The 15767-nt window shown below is 35.9% G+C and overlaps 1 long non-coding RNA gene across 2 annotated transcripts; it reads right to left on the bottom strand.

Moving 5' to 3' along the window:
- Positions 1-433: 433 nt before the first annotated feature.
- On the bottom strand, positions 434-15498 carry LOC124172789. 2 transcript variants are annotated; one of them, XR_006868268.1, is made up of 3 exons: positions 15367-15498; positions 4000-4170; positions 434-1371 (listed from the first exon to the last, which is right to left on the bottom strand). It is a non-coding gene; the product is annotated as an uncharacterized LOC124172789 (long non-coding RNA). The 2 variants fall into 2 exon arrangements; XR_006868269.1 differs by lacking the exon at positions 4000-4170.
- Positions 15499-15767: the final 269 nt, after the last annotated feature.

Below are 15767 nucleotides of genomic sequence, written 5' to 3'. Positions count from 1 at the left end.
ACAATGCCCTTCCAGTGCATCTAAAAACACTCCAACAATATCTGTATTTAAATGCCAGCTATTGTCATTCCTATAGTCAAAGTTTCTTTTTAGAGTGTGTAGAATGACTACTTTTAGTTATAATCTGACCTGTAAATTACATTCTTGTAATGCCTCCAGGATGGAATAAATTATTATTTCCCATTTTTATTACATAGGAGCAATAACTTTCATAGTTATTGCGACACCAACCCTTTTAGTCGCCTCTTACGACAAGCAGGGATACTGCGGAGGTATTCTCGAACCCCCTCTCCGCAGGGCATGCTTTCCTAAACAGCTACTATTAAATACTTGTTACGCTTATGAGTAATTCTGATGTTTTTTAAGAATAATGCATAAGCAGCCTAGGTATTTTATTGTGGAACTTCGAAAAAATATAATAAGAAGTTGCTTATTCAAAATCAACATTTTTATTACAACTGAAAGTAATGTTGCACATGAATTGCATATATTCTCTTCCAGGGTTAGGAGAAGAAGTGTGGCTGCAATATAGAGGTAAATTTACTGTATTCCAGTATATGCAGATTGTACAAAAATTATCGATTTAAGGAAACTCATTTCATGGCCCACTGTGGTGCAAGTATAGAGAATATACGCTTTCACAATCAAAGACCATGACATGATCACATCAACAACCTAATTTAAATGACATTCTACAAATATATAAAATTCCTAACTGCATACCTTGAAATTGCTGGGGTAATACTTACTGAAAGTTGCTTTGGTAGAAGTCATGAAGTAAAATCAAGTAGTTGACATACATGTAAGTATTGAAACACAGTTATGAGCAATTTACGGATAAAAATATTATTGTGCACAAGCAGAAACAAAGGAGAAATTAATCTTTATTTATCACAATCAATCGAAATTTTGTCAGCAAAATTTATCAAAGGTTGCTTCACATGTTTTAGTGATTTGAGTAAAATAGTTCAAATTCAGGCCAGTTTATTTGTTTCAACAACTATTTCACTCATTGCTTTCCTATTCCTGAGGTGAGATTTGTTAGGTAAGATACTTTAACAGTGAAATACACAGGTGGACACCATGGGTTTCACCTCTTGATGCTTAGTTGTGTGCAGGGCAGATCCGGACCGCTTTCTTGCCATTAAATCCAGTCTCTTCTGTGCCTGGATTAAGATAAATGTCTCATACTTAAGTACTTCTGGGTTAACATCCATACGTCACTTCACAGCCTTGAGCTGAGCCTCTGGGACTCTTGAGGCACGGCTCTCTTCGGAGTATCCAAATGTTGTTTGGATAGACAGAGGGAAGAGATTTCCTGTTGTCCTAGTTCGCCTCTGCTCTGCCCTTTACATATCTTAAGAAATCCATCTGGAACAGTCAAGTAAAGAATACCTGCATGAGAATAATTGGAAAAACCAACTGGATAAACTTAAATACTGCCGCATAAAATTATATGTATTGGAAAGGATGATTAAGATAATAATACCTATTAAGCATATTAGAAAATTTAATATTTTTATAATGTGGGTATACCACAGTTCCAAATAATTAAGACCCTAGAGGCAATTCCACAGCTGGCACTGATGAGACTACATAACCACTAACCACTTCTAGTCATTGCCTAGAGATGTTACAGCATTTTGCAGCCTCTTATTAATGGGAGCAGTGGGAAGGGAAGTGGATGAACAAGAGTGTTCAGGCTTACTGAGGGTAGAGATTATACCAGAGGTTACATAGGTTAAATTCCAATGCAGCAACACCACTTAAGTATATACCACATATGTATTCTCCTGCACATCTGTGGAGCATTGCAGAAAACGAGAACATACTACTTATGACCAAAGCCCTGGTACTCCAATGCAGCTGCCAAAAAACTATTAACCAAAGTAAATCTCCAAGCACCATGTTGTGCTGAAGGATATGCATCAAATTTGCATATAAAAATGGTAACTTTCAAAAAAATACCACCTTAGAATATGAAGCCATCGCTGAGAGAATCATTGCATCTACAAGATGGTTGGTGGAATTCTGGCAGCTTCAGGATGGAGAATGAATTGTGCTGACATGGAGATTCAATTTTTATGTACATAGTACCATTATAGTATACATTATTGATGAATTAAAACAGAGAAATATTAAAAGAGACTATCCCCACTTAAGTGAGAGACAATATTATGAATTATCAACTAGTCATGAACAAACAAATGCATAAAATTCAACAAAAATTTAATACACTTGATAAAAAGTTTTGGTGGCTGACGCATACAACACGCAAACATATTGATGTTGAAAATAAGGAGGTGGATTTACCACTAGAGGCTTTTGAACATGAGTGCATTATATTTAAAAATCCAATTTGAATGAACCCATGCCTGCAGATCCCTTCAGTTTCACCAACTAGCAGGATCCCCAACCATGGATGCTCTTATGTCACCGTAACTCAAGACCCCTTCTAAAAAGGCCCCATTCCCCTAAAAAATACTTTTCCCGTTAAGATTCATGATAATATAGAAACTGGAAATCAAAATTTGAAGGAGAATCTTCCACCCATCCATGTGACAACAGAGCTCCACAATCATGTATTAAAAATTGCTGAAATGGGTAGATAGGCTATACTTGTGTACTCCAACAAACCTCCTTCGAGAGCCCATGCATTGATACATGAGGCCATATGATTCTCATTACAGCACTCACTGGCATCATGTCATATAATGATATATTTGCTAAGCTAAAATTGAAAAATATGTTTCTTGCAGTTATGGTTTTTAATTTTTTTATTACATGCATTAAGTACTAGTGATTCATAGTCCTGAACAAAACATTCCCCACCAGCCATGCAGTACTGCCACGAATTTCAACTCATGCGAAAATGATATCAAATAACTCATATAAGGGATGAGGGTAAGTTGATATGATGTGAATAAATTGTACAATAGCATACTCCAAAGAACTTCCCTTTTGGAGCTCATGCATTAATATATCATGCAAGGTTCCTCTCATGAAGGCAAATGAATTGCCACTATTAAACTAAAATAAGTCTATTTTGTAATGATGATAAGTTTGTTAAATATCCGTTCCCACTATAGCACTTATACCAATAAACACATTATCACGTAACACTCTGGTTTCGTGTGCACACATTACTTTAAATGCAAAAACAACCAAGCTTTTCAGTTGACAGAAGAATTAACTCGTAACGGATGGGCCCGGCTGTTGAGATGACATGGTGAGTTGTCAAGATGGACGTTAAACTTGGCAGTGGACAATTGATTATCAGCAAACAATAAAATATGGTGAAATCTCTGGCAAGGAATTGAAAATAGCCTCTGAAGAAGATTGCAGGACAAACAGTTACAGGTACGTTAGTCTTTGACAGGGAAAATGAAAGTGCAACAACAATACCCGGAAGGAAGCTCAGCTAATCAACACCCCCCTCCACGAACCACGAAGGAACAGTATGACAATGCATTTATTCAAGAATTAAAAACTTCTTTCTCTCATGCACCAGCTATTGAAATCGAAAGTGGCTTCATATGCTACAATGGGTTTAATTAAACTGCTGCTGCATGCAAATTCAATTATGATTTAGAGACTTCTACAATGCTTTCAATGCCATTTACTCATTCAAGCCTATATGTTTTCTCTGTCTTTGATAAAGAAACAGCTATGGTGACATTGACCAAAATTGAAAAACCGTGGAGAGGACAATAATATCATTAAAATGTAACCTTTTACAATTGCTATGAAAATAATAGCTATGGTGTACAGGTCGCTTAGTGACGCAAGTTTTTGAAGCACCCTTACATGGCTGAATAAAGGAATATATTGTATTCCTGAATCAATGTATCAAAATGAAATTAGTCTAAATGATTCTGATTCTAAATACAACGAATATATTAATGCCAAAATATTTCCTCTAGATTCGAAGGAAATGAGAAGTTCATTTAATGGTAAAAAAGTTTCAAAAATATTGTGAACACTGCCTTTGTTGTGTACCTGAGAACTGGAAATTCCTGATCAGCTGATGAAATCTAACTTTCCTCCCCAAGTCATTGGATCCCATTGATAATATCATTGGAGAATAAAAGCATCCAACATCCAGCAAAACTCTCCGCAATTCTGTCATGCTCTGGCCCGATACGCAAAGTCCAACGGCAGCGGGACAACCTATGAGCAATTGAGGCATTTAGTATAGAAAACAAGTTGCATTAAGGATTCGTTGAAAAGAAAAAAACTTCCCCTGCCTCTCTCAAGGTGGTACCCCAGTAGAGACACCAACCACACAAAATGGCTGTCTCCCACCATTATGTGCCTGTAAATCTCGGGTAATCCATGGAGAATCAAAATCAATCACACGTGGAACACTAGCGATTGACTATGAAAAGGCAAGTGTGGCCACGATAGGCAGGGTGAAGATCAGCCAAACAACTCCACCTTCCACGCCTCATGAAAAAACACACCAACAATGTACTCGGTTGAAAATCAGGAGGACATCTGTCTCTCATCTCCCGATAATAGCATAATTAGCTACTCTCAAGTTCAAACAGGCAACCGGGAAAAAAATTTTGGTGACCTCTGCATTATTTCCAATGCCACAAACACATTGATGACAAAATGCTCAATTTGAATACACCTATGGTGACAATGTAAAATGAACACAGTGAACATGCGTAAAAATGTTTTTAAAAATCAAATAATCCAATTATATGCCTATACTTCATATTGAGTGACAAATAGAGGAAATATTTAAATCACAGGAAGGAAACATGGAATAGCAAGATGGCAATTCATTGAACACATTGCTAATTTGTAAAATAACAATAAAATCCATGCAAAACAGAACTTTTATAGTAAGCACATAAAAAAGGTTAAGTAACATTGTTTGCCGCAAAGCACCTTTACATAGTTGATTGTAAAGAAATCGTGTGACTAATTCAATATAATAAAAAGATATCGCTTTCAGTGCATTTAACCTTTCCTCAACTAAAGACGACAATATATGTGTGGACATTTCTTGACCCAAGAGACGAAAGCCGCATATTTTCTTTGGGGGATTTCTTATGCAAATAAATAAACGCCAAATAATTACGTTTCCCAGCTCTCCCCCTTTCAGAGGATCTTGCTCAACTCCAGCATCAAGCAGCTGTTTTTCCGTGGCCTTTACCCTCCAATCATAACTATAGCTGGAAGGTGGAGCGTTACTCAAGACACTGGATTCTGAAAACACAGTAGTCCTCATAGATACTGTTTTACCTCAGCTTGTACAGACAGCGAGAACAGATGCATCTCGGGAAGCCATCTGACTGTGCAACCTACAAATCAAGAGGAGGGAAATCTTTCATACTAATAATAGGTCCAATGAAATCATTTCTTCAAATTCTCCTCAGTCGAAATTGCGATCGTTGAACAACGATGCCGAGTCATGAAAGTCAATCGATAGTCAAAGTATGGCTTGATTAGGGCTGAAGTACGAGAAAAACTTCCTTTAAGTTCACGGCCCCACAGCGATAATATCTCTAGTTCTACCCATTTGGGAAACTTCAGCTGCATGTCTCTTTGGCATTAGTTTGTCGTTAGTCATAGTGGAAAGAACCACCATGAAGAGCCTTACTCCCGCAATCCGGGGCGGATCTAATCGAGACTTACATATTAAACGGAAAGTCAGCTATGAAAACGAATCGTAAAATTTTCTTTGAGCATTGGAGTTTGCCTTAGAAGAAAAGAGGACCACAGGTTATACGACGAATTCAGGAAGGGAAATTGTTTCATCATGGAACATTTTAAGATGAGGAATTGTAAAGGACACCCAACAATGCTATCAAAGCAAAGAAACACAGTTGTGGCTTCAGTCTTCAGACATCAAGATCCATCCACCATCGTGCACTTTCATTGCACATTTCCAGATCTGTGTTACAACACCCTTTAAAACTTCTAAATTTGAGGTCTTATAAAAAGAGAATGGTGCAGGAGCTTCGTGAAGGAGATCATGGCTATCGAAACCATTTCAGCAACTGGATGATTGACAAGCTTAATGAAAACCCTATGTTCACACTTCAGGTTAGTATCTCATTCATTCTGTTGTTTCATGTTATTTTTCTTTGCTCTTAATGTCTTTTGAAAATATTATATCAACTTGTATGATGTATCTAAATTAAAAATGAAATTCATCCACTGCCTTAATGCTTCAGCTTATGGTTTTGGACGAAGCAATATTTTTTCAAAATGGTGCTGTCTTTTCAGCACACACACGATATTGGACGACATTGAGTAATCCCAAGGCAAGCATGAGCGGTCGTTAAAGTGAAGTGGTGTAATGGTGTTCATGGCCATTACAGCTAGCCATGTTTTTGGGACATACTTTTTCGAAAAGAACGTGAGGACAGACAGACAGCTGAGGAAAGACTTCACCGGGATATGGAGAGTGAAAACTTTGTAAATGCAGAGGAAGTGTGATTGCAGCAGGATGGAGCTCCTGCACACAGGTCTAAGGCAGACATCAATGTGCTAAAAGAGAAGTTTGGAAATCAGCTGATATCCATGGGGACAGAAGTTGAGTGCCCACCAATAAACCCCAACCTCACTCCGTGCGATTTCTTTTTATGGGGGTTTTTAAAGCAGCTAGGATATAAAAAAACATTTAATAATGTCGAAGAACAGAAAAGAGAGATAATAAGATGTGCAGAGTTTATTACCCTGATTTGCTTGAGGACATTTTTACTGGATTATTTGTCAAGTGAATTCAATTATGCGTCACTCGAGGGAGGGCACATTGAATAATGGGTACTTAATATTTAATTTTATTATCAGTTATAAATATGACTTAGACTTTCTCATTAATTTAAACCAAAATTTTAAATTCATTTCAATGCACAGTTAAGTCTTAAATTGGCTCAAAGCAACCCCCTTCTTAATCACTCATTTAGTAACATTGGAATGGGAATGGCACCACCCTTTAGAACACATTTAAAACCTTTGATTTAGCATGGTGCTCACCACTCCATTGTCTTGGGGCAACCTTGAAAACCTTCCGGCTGGCGGGTTAATTCCATGGATATTTTTGTGCAAACCTCAGTGAATGTGGGCCACCTTAAGACCTCAGGAGGTTAACGACTTAACAAAATGGGTCATATGTGTACCCTTTGGTTGGTGACATTAGTTTCCTTGATACATCAAATCATGCCTTTATGACCCTTTACTTCCATTATGACCTATGGAGGTAAAAAAATCAACAATACTGATAAATGAACTACAAAACTGTCATAAGCACCCTTTAAAACCTATAGTTTGACACACTGGTTGTCTCGATGGCTCGACGCTTACTTCTAAGACAATTGACCCCCATTGTGGCCTCCTAAGGTCAAAAAATCAACAATACTGATAAATGAACTGCAAAAATGACTTAAGCACCCTTTAAAACCTGTGGTTCGACACGTTGGTTGTCACGATGGCCCAAAATTTACCTCTATGACCTTCGACCTCAGTATTAGCCTTGGAGGTCAAATACTGGATAAGACGAGTATTCGGACAATACCAATGACTTGGGCACCCTTAAAAACCCATGGATCGACACCTTTGATTGTATGCTATTCTTTTGGCCACCCTTATGTCCTTGACTGTGACCTGACTTGGTCAACAGTTCAATTTTCGTAAACGAAAGTGTCATTTTCGGTTTCCTCGTGTCCGAAAACCTAAGAATTGACATTCAGATCAATGAAATTCAGACTTTTTTCCACCTTGATTTTTTTAACATTGAAACCCCATAAGGCGAATTCAAAATTTTGGTTTAGGCCCACATTGTAAGGTCAAAATGCTAAAATTTTGCTTGCATTTAATAAAACTCAGGACCTTTCACCATCAGTATGCCAATTCTCACGAATATTTGCTGGAGTGGGAGTTACTAAAATTAGAGGTCAAAAATGACGCACCACCATTGGGACAGTCCGTACAATAACATAAATCTACGAAGACGTAAAAATCAAAATTCCTGCGAAATATTTTGAGGGAGTTGAGAGTCATTTAGAAGGTTAAGATCAGAAACAAAATGATCTCAAATGAGCTGAAAAGAAAGAAGTGGTGGATTTATAGTATGTCGGCAGAATAAAGACATTAAAACAAAATTGTTCTGTAGCTCATGCAATAATTGGATGTGCGTGAGCCATATGATTTTTATTTTCAAGGATTGTATGAAAAATTCTAAGGATCACTGATGAGGAAAATAAAGTGTAAAAATATCAATATGTGTTAATGTTCATTAAGAACCTAGACTACAAAACTTTCATAAGTTACGGAAATATGAGTCAGCAGGCGGCGAAAAAGGAGTCCCATGCCAATGCCATGATAATATTATTCGCAGTGCATATTGAAGATTCTGAGGAAGTAAGTAAATTTTGAAGGAGACAGATGAGGATTAGGTTATAAATTTTGGGGGGAACACCACCCCCAAGTACAATCTCAGGATAATCCAAGTATTATCAGGTATGTATTGGAAGTGTGAACAAAAATTTCTCAGATGGAACACTGGGTCACAGTGGTCATTGCTTCACACATGTCAACCCTACAATCGAGAATCGTTTTTCTGGGCAAATGTGAGTCACCTCTGCCGCGAGAATGACGCTCTCCCTTCACATTAAAACAGCAAGTAAAAATTGATTTAAATCATAATAAGTACTTTCAGATGATTAAATGACAAACTCAAACTGAAATTTTTCCCTTCTATTAGATTCCTTCACAATAAAATCTAATTCCACTTGTTCACCTCTATTGTATTGTATTTGGGCACTGATAATAACAATAATTAAATTGTTTATTCCTTTATGGGATGACCCATTGTAGATTCATTGATGCTATACTTATAACATTAATCCTGGTAATTTTTTTCAAATAAAATATTGTCAAACCCATTTTTTTTAAATGTAACAAGGGGGTTCAGGAGCACCCCCCTCGAGTAACCTTGATCGGTAATCTCGCGTGAGTTATGCCGGGTTATTATAAGCTAAAACTAAAACTATACCAAACTGTCTGTGATGACTCAAAGATTAAAGAATTCAACATAAATTTGTTTCATTCAATTCTAACATCAAATTTATGGGTTGTATTTGTAAAAATTAATCAACTCATGTATTTTGTTGAATGCTGAACATTTTTCACTTTTTTGTCGATCATTTTCAAGCTCCTTTCATAACATTTAATATCATTAATTAAAAACTTTAAAGCTCCATTAAGTTTTGATCTCTAATTGATATGCTTTTTCGTAAATTTTGCATGTAATACATTGATGCAGTCACTAAGTATTATACTTTGGCCGTCATGGCAAGTGATTCATCAAATACAAGATTTAGTTACTTTTTCAATCTATTGCTATAATCTGTCGAGCCCACAAATACAAACAATTTCCTAAATTTTTCATTCTCATTGATATGAACTTCAAACTATTAAGGCCGGGCTACATGGTACATCAACACGAACAAGATTATATCTGCTTGCGTGAATGATTTCACATTATTTGAAAGTTATGCAGGGCTTACAATGAAAGAAAAATGAGAATAAATCACTCTGAAGTAATTTCCAGACAAATTTTTCTCAGTTCTGTGTCAATTTTATGACAAATATTTCTGAAATCATTGAATTTGATGAGCTCTTTCTAGCACAGTGTGCATGAAGTGGCAGGTTGGCCATCTCCAACAGCAGCCTAAGAAAGGAATGAAAACATATGCAAGAGATTTCAGACTTGTCGTGGAAAGCATGCCCATTCAACGGAACAAAACAATAACTAGGGAAATAAATTAAATGTAACCCCACAATTACTTATTAGTCGATGAAATCATACAAGGCATCCTCTACAGTTATCTGGCCTGCCACATTTGAAGTGAATATGTTGTAATAATAATCATTTTTCTTCATGCAAAGTCTGCACAGGAGTGCCCTCGGAATGGGGAATTCTACTGGAAATGAATGATTATGTGATAAAAAAATATCCTTTGCGCTGTAAATTTAAGTGAAAGCAGTTCTTCTCTAAGCTTCGTATAATTCGCAAAATTTCACTTTGAAAATTATACAATAATCTTGCGTTCAAAAGGACCCATTGCCATGTTGGCTGAGCGTGACATCAGAGGCCAGTAAACAATAGGTTTATGTGGTGCCAGTAGACTATTTGCCCCAGTTTTTGTAAGACCTATGCACCTCTCAATAAAATTTATTTTTTAATATCATAATTTCATCATCAGTCATGTGAAATATTTATCCTGAATAATTGACAGGTTTAAAGAATGTATGTAAACTGGAAGATGCAGCACCATCTTGACTAATAGTGCTTATTACTTTCTCATCCTCCTCATCCACGGCGATTTCCCCAGTATAAGCTTACTGTTCTCACTTAATGTTCTGGTGTCACCTTAGCCTCAACAGTGCAAACATTCAAACGTTAACATCACATATTTCAATATTGCACCAAGTACACATTAAAAACAATGAGTAAATGACAGTAGTTACATGAGACACAAACCAAGCTTTAGATTATTAGTGAATGAGATTATTGATTTAATTAATATTACATTTCAATTTCGCAGCTTCTCAACTCCACACCAAGAATCTCTTCATTACTGGAGAAGAAATAAGTGGCTATGAATTAATCTACTGATTTGTGAATGAAAAAAACTTTGCTGTTTCTACAATTTGGAACTTTATTTCATTCACAAATCAGTAAGATGGATTTCTACAACGTGAAGGTCTCTTGTATTCAGTGCATCTATTAATCTACCTTCAGAATGTTCCTAGGATGAGTCTTTACGAAGTCGGAGTTAACCATTGCGCAATACAAGCACCATAAATCTTTTAAACAATTCACATATGTTTTCACACACCTGTCACATTATGAATCAGTATCGTTGTAGATGTTTGTTATCGTCATTACTGTTTTGTTATTGCCAAGGAGCAGGTCTGCTTCCTCGCTGATGTCACATGACATTTTTGTAGCATGAAAGAATTTGGTATTTGTTCTGAACTTTGAAGCTCTCCAGCAACAAGAATATTGAGAATCATGAATTATTTATATTGCATGTATATTTTATATGCAAAAATATTATTTTGCATACGCTAATAACTTTAACTACACAAGTTATTTAGTCAATGCATGAACGACTTCAGCAGATCAGAATGAAATATGTACATATGCATTGACCATATCAGAACAGGATCTATTTTCTATTCATGCATTCACCCAAGTTTTGTGGTTACACGGTGCATTTTTGTTTACCTTCATGGGTTAATTTATTTAGATAATAACTAGTACAGGTAAATGCATGGAGTAAACAGACCTTTAAGGAAGAAAGGTAGCGCAACGACCTCTACTGATTTAAGAAGCAGTACAGAGTTTAATATCCCCTGCAAGAATTATGAGGACTGCATGGGAAAAACATCTAAATACATTAAAAAACAGTATTTCACAGCAAAAACCATCTCTTAGAAATAGCATACCTATAGAAATGAACCCATTTTCCCCAAGCAATAAATGTAAACCACACTTTCATTTTTGGCAGCACCAATATTATGTACATAAAACATTATTAAACAAAAAATTATTTGAATAAACATTTTTTTACCCGAGCACATAAATTTTTTATAAGCATCTGACATATAATTTTAACAAATAATAAAGTAATCAAATCAATCAATCAATCAAACAAATATAAAAAATGCGTACGTATATAATTCTGTAACATAGTAACGAACAAGTACACTAAACAGCCAGGTATCTCAAATCAATTTTCTCAACTTGTTTTAAAATATTTAAATCGATTTGTTGAAATGCCTCATTGGTTATTTTTGCAGCAGAATTATTCTGTTGTAAAAGCAAAAAGGAGGTAAGAAGCAAAAGAAATGCATCGAAAACATATTCCACAAAATTCTTCACGTTCATTGATATGTGTTGTGAGTTGGTCATTGGTAAATTCACATCATCCACTTTTATGACTGATTTTAAGACTTAAAACACTTAGTTATACCAAAAGAAAAAGCGACTTCGGTCGTCACCATTGCAGTACCAACTGCGAGTTAATTAACACTAGAATGCCGAAGGGTGTCATTTTGACACCCAACGGCTACATTTTTTATGAAGCTGGCCCTTAGAGTGCGCTGTAGAAAAAAATCTTTCGTGACTTTTAATCATTTTTAGATCTTAACAAAAAGACAGTAAAAGGGATAACCCCCCTGATGTTTTTCGTCTCAAAAATTCAAATTTACCTTGAATGCCGGGTGGTGTCATTTTGACATCCAGTATATTATATCAATTATTTCTTCGGTTTAGGTGTCTCGTGGGATGCGGCTTGATAATTATTTGTCAAATTAGTATAGTGTATTACATTATCTTCATGTGTAGTACCTTTATGTATAGTAAAATATATTTTAGTATAGTATATTACCTTCATGATTGTTTGTTTTACATAATTTCAATGTGCCTCGGCTGAATACTACTTTTTTCAAAAGTTTAGTAGCTTGTAACGTAAGTATATTCCGCTGCCTTTTGCAAATAATTCGCCTACAAACCAGCTAATGTGTTTACCGCGGTTTCACTTATTTTCCCTGAAACATATGAGTGACGTGATGCGGGCGACAATGCAGAGCTGCTGCTGAGCCTCTGTGTTCGGCTGCCTGGCTCGCACGTGTGTTTTGCGGACTGGGTCACTAGTGTGTCGCGACCTGCTGCTTGACTTGCTTCAGCAGTTCTGTCTTGATAATGGCACTGCATAGACGTGTTACGACAGAGCAAATTATTGCAATACTAAACGATATTTCTGGAGACGTGTCGGAGAAAGGGTCTGATGCAGATGTTGAGTCGGAAAACGATTGGGTTGCACAGGAGGTGCAACTTAGATCATCCAAAAATGATGAAAATAGTTAGCATGGTCAGTTTCAGTGTTTTGTATATTTCAGTTTAGTAATTTAATCACAAAAGATACACATATTTATTTTACAATACGCATATACACATAATTGAGTTACTAGATCTACACTGGTTATCAGACAGAAAAGAAATTGTGCGTGGTCGTGACATGGTGTGCCGACCTGGAAGGGGCACTGGGTAGACTTCAAGGCGACGTTAACTCCTTGTTTAAGATCCTAAGGAGATGGCTCTGCTGAAGAATAATAACCTATAACCATAACATAACCATTGACGAACAGCTGTTTCTAAGCAAAGCTAGACGTCCATTCAAGCACTTCATGGCACCAAAGCCTGATAAGTATAGGCATAAATACTGGTTTTCAGTATATAAAGACAATATCTATTTGGTAAACTAATTCCATTAACTCCCAGATTGACCAGAGGCGTCAAGGATGGCTCTCTTCAAGCTGGCGATCGCGTTTCAGATCATGTTGTGTTGAAACGTATGTAACCCTACATGAGCAAGGGCAGGAATGTAACCACTGGCATTTGTTTTAAATCACTTTTGCTAGCTCTACTCCAAACAAAAGGGTACTTGCCTTTCGGGAACCATAAATAAGCGAAGAAAGGAAATACCTTGTGAAATAAAAGCTTCTCGGGAAAAGTTATAATCAACTAAATTGAACAAAAATGGGTGGCAAAACACTTATTGTTCATCAGGGCAAACAGAAAAAAAATGTGTTCTTGTTCTATGATCTCTTCGCCCTCATATTGACATTAGTAACAACTCTAACAAATTGCCCGAAACTTTAAGGTGTTGTAATGAGATAAACTTTGAAGTAGATATTCTTGATCATAATATGATATCATTGATGGCGGAAATATTTGGTCAGAACTAGAACCAGGCGATTGCCTGTTTTTTCTTTCCAGAATACTTTTGACTTGGTCACTATAAATTCCTGGATAATACATATAAGGAAATAACTTCACAAAAAATGTCCCGAATTATTTTTACAAAATTTATAAGAATAGCTTGCTTTTCCTCACATTGCGTCAACGAATATCTGGCAACCAAATCCAGAACTGACTAGGGATTGTCAAGTATAGATGTATAGATAGTATAGATTGTCAAGTATAAAATGCAATGATAACAGAACTGTTGCTTTTTGTATGCTAATTGAAAAGTCAGTAAACCTACGGCCAAAACAGACCAAAAGTGCCAGAATGTAGAGAATCTACTATTTAGAGGTAGCTTTTTGTAAGTCTGTATGAAAAAGCATTCGATTTCTTTTTGGGTTCATCCTAAGTTTTTGTATTTTATTTTAAAAAATTTTGTACTTTTGAGGCCGCAATGGTTCTATTTTAATATTCGTCTTTTGAAGCACACTTATAGATTCTATGACGAAAAATTGATGAAAAAAGTTAACAACAATAATAAAAGAAAAACAATCCTGTCACATTCATTTTAATTGTTTTATGCACATAAATTTTAACCAATTATAGTGAACGATAAGTACTTATAAAAAAGTATTCAATGATTATATATAGGTATTATTACACTTTCATGCATCCTTTGACGTTTCAGCGCAATCTTTTTGATTTTTGATTTCAGGAGAGAATTTTTTGTAAAATTTTTTTTACTTCAATGGTACATTGCTAAAACATTAAGTTTTTTTAACATTAGGGCACAAAATTAGTATTAAACAAAAGTTTACACTATCGACTCAGAAATAAAACTAATCTGCAACGTAACATACATATAAAAACATGGGTGTCAAAATGACACCGTCCCGGAATTCTAGGGGACACAATTTTCCCGGCTTTCTAGTGTTAATGCCTCGTCAGGATTCGGAAACACAAGGTGGGAAATTGGACTTTTTCCACTGCTCCGTGGATCATTGGCGAGGTCCTTTCATTACATTCAATATTGTTAAGAAACAAATGTAATGCTACATTAAGTTTTCATCTCTAATAAGATGAGCTTTTCAGTTTATTTTTCATGTAATACATTGATGCAGTCACTAAGCATTAAGGCCTGTTTACACGATGCATTACAGGTATGAGTTAATGTACGTTTTCGTGAATTATTTTTGTGGACCAGAACGCTACATGTACGAAATCATGAACCAAATTAGAAAAAGTTTTATATTCTGTGCATGCATTCGCAAAAGTTGGGTTTTGGGAACAAATTTAGGCATAAACCCGTACGTGTTAATGTACCGTGCAAACAAATACATTGCCCGTCGTGGCAAGTGATTCATCAAATACACGATTAATTACATTTTCAAGTTATTGCTATAATGTGTTGAAACCACAAATACAAACATTTGGCAAAAATTTCATTCTAGTCTCTATGAACTTTAAACCATTAAGGCCGGGCTACACGGCAAGTTAACACGAACAAGTTAATGTCTGGTTACTTGATGATTTCACATTATTTTAAAGTTACACGAGGCTTCCAATGAAATAAAATAAGATGAACTCACCCTGAGGTAATTTCTACACGAAAAATTTCTCAGTTCTCCGTCCGATTTATGACAAAGATTTATGAAATCATTGAATTCGATGAGGTTTTTCAAGCACAGTGGGCATATAGTGGCAGGCAGGCTATCACCAACAGCAACCTACGAAAGGAATGAAAACATGCAAGAGATTTCAGACTTGTGGAAAACATGCCCATACAACGGAATTAAACAATAACTATGGAAATAAATAAAATGTAAACCCTCACTTACTTGTAAGTCAACAAAATCGCATAAGGCACCCTTTACAGTTATCTGGCTTGCTGCAATTGAAAAGAATATGTTGTAACGATAATCATTTTTCTTCATGCAAAGTCTGCACGGAGTACCCTCGGAATTCCTTTCTGAAGACTCAGAGAAATTCC

This window comes from Ischnura elegans, assembly GCF_921293095.1.
Source record: "Ischnura elegans chromosome 13 unlocalized genomic scaffold, ioIscEleg1.1 SUPER_13_unloc_3, whole genome shotgun sequence".
NCBI lineage: Eukaryota > Metazoa > Arthropoda > Insecta > Odonata > Coenagrionidae > Ischnura > Ischnura elegans.
Note: the sequence above shows the minus strand (reverse complement) of the source record. Positions and strands in the feature narration are given on the sequence as shown.